Source organism: Schistocerca serialis, unplaced genomic scaffold (assembly GCF_023864345.2).
Source record: "Schistocerca serialis cubense isolate TAMUIC-IGC-003099 unplaced genomic scaffold, iqSchSeri2.2 HiC_scaffold_741, whole genome shotgun sequence".
NCBI lineage: Eukaryota > Metazoa > Arthropoda > Insecta > Orthoptera > Acrididae > Schistocerca > Schistocerca serialis.
This window is the reverse complement of record NW_026048344.1, coordinates 7,501-10,000: the sequence shown is the minus strand read 5'-3', so window position 1 is coordinate 10,000 and position 2,500 is coordinate 7,501.

The window sequence follows — 2,500 nt, the reverse complement described above, 5'->3', positions numbered from 1 at the left end:
ACAATACTGCCTCCTGTCACAGCACACAAACAATGGCAGGAATGAAAGACACAGGTCTGCCACAAGCATGGAATCAGAGCGCCGCCTGTCATGAGCCAAAGGTGCATCCTGACGTGGCAAATCAGATGATGCCGCAGGCATCCACTTACTATAATCACAATCAACAAACCGGCCGCCGCCGCCGCCGCCCCCCCCCCCCCCCCCCCCCAATACACCTTTCCTTACAACAATGTGTACCTTAACCTAACCCATATTGCGCCTTAACCTAACCCATATTGCGCCTTAACCTAACCCATATTGCGCCTTAACCTAACCCATATTGCGCCTTAACCTAACCCATATTGCGCCTTAACCTAACCCATATTGCGCCTTAACCTAACACATATTGCGCCTTAACCTAACCCATATTGCGCCTTAACCTAACCCATATTGCGCCTTAACCTAACCCATATTGCGCCTTAACCTAACCCATATTGCGCCTTAACCTAACCCATATTGCGCCTTAACCTAACCCATATTGCGCCTTAACCTAACCCATATTGCGCCTTAACCTAACCTATATTGTCCCTTAACCTAACCCATATTGTCGCTTAACCTAACCTATATTGCGCCTTAACCTAACCCATATTGCGCCTTAACCTAACCCATATTGTCCCTTAACCTAACCCATATTGTCCCTTAACCTAACCTATATTGTCCCTTAACCTAACCTATATTGTCCCTTAACCTAACCCATATTGTCCCTTAACCTAACCTATATTGTCCCTTAACCTAACCTATATTGTCCCTTAACCTAACCTATATTGTCCCTTAACCTAACCTATATTGTCCCTTAACCTAACCTATATTGTCCCTTAACCTAACCTATATTGTCCCTTAACCTAACCTATATTGTCCCTTAACCTAACCCATATTGTCCCTTAACCTAACCGATATTGTCCCTTAACCTAACCTATATTGTCCCTTAACCTAACCTATATTGTCCCTTAACCTAACCTATATTGTCCCTTAACCTAACCTATATTGTCCCTTAACCTAACCTATATTGTCCCTTAACCTAACCTATATTGTCCCTTAACCTAACCTATATTGTCCCTTAACCTAACCTATATTGTCCCTTAACCTAACCTATATTGTCCCTTAACCTAACCTATATTGTCCCTTAACCTAACCTATATTGTCCCTTAACCTAACCCATATTGTCCCTTAACCTAACCCATATTGTCCCTTAACCTAACCCATATTGTCCCTTAACCTAACCCATATTGTCCCTTAACCTAACCTATATTGTCCCTTAACCTAACCCATATTGTCCCTTAACCTAACCCATATTGTACCGTAACCTAACCTATATTGTACCTTAACCTAACCTATATTGTACCTTAACCCAACACACGTTGGGCCTTAACCTGCTCTGTAATTGTCATACGACGCGTTAAATTAGTGTAGTGTTGCCTAACTGCAACCCCCGCAATATAGTTTGCTACTCGCACTGCCCGGTCCCCAGAGTATCGCTTCATGTTAAACACCTTGCAGCTATACACTGTAATGCGGATGGCAGCAGGACGTACATGCTCAATGCCCTTCGCAGTTGTTCATTGGCATTCGCATGGCGAAGCACAGCCTACGTTGTGGTACGGCTTGTGTCAACTGTCCGCTGATGTTGTACGTCCAAATCACACACTGTACTGCACATTGGTCCTCATGTACTGAATGATACATCGTGGTACATGTGTGACCGTACCACGACTGCGCCAACAACGGCGAACCATACGGTCCAAATATTGTGCACTCAGCTACGTGTCGTCTCCCTATAAGAGCTGGATTGAAGTATGGTATGCCGTGGATGGCGATCAGCATGAGCCGTCTGTTGATGTAGTGGCGCGTGTTGTCAGACGTAGTCGTCTCTTCTCACACACCGTGATAGCATGGTGCACTGCGTTCCACATCTGCGACATGCGACAGAGGCCGGTTGACAGTCGTTCGCGCAATGGACATCGCATACGTACGGGGGCCACCTTCCACGTGTTCGCGAAGCGTGCACATGTTGTTGCGTGTATGTGGGCAGACATAGTGTGTCGTGACACCTGACACAGGCATGCAACAATCGTTGAATTTGCAAATGGCGATGGACGTCTACGTTTGCTGGTGACGTTACGCAAATGAAGAACTGGTAAACCGTTGTGGTGCGGTTGTTCTCGCTAGAGGTGAATCAGTGATGGCGACGATCGGTTGAGCTACCAACCGGTTGTTTCAGCGATACCCACCATGCCCACGAACGTGAATGGCATGTGGGTGTGAAGCGATACGCGGCGGTGGCTGGGTGGGACCGTCCCCGGCCGGTGAGGGGGGGCCTCCCGGCGTGCTGGCCGCGCGGTGCGTGGGCGCACGCGCTACAGCCGGCTGGTGGGGGCGGCCAGTGGCAGGCGCGCCGGCCGACGGAGGCGGCAGGCGGCGCAGCTGCGCGCCGGCGCACCCTGCACGCGGCGCCGTGCGGCCA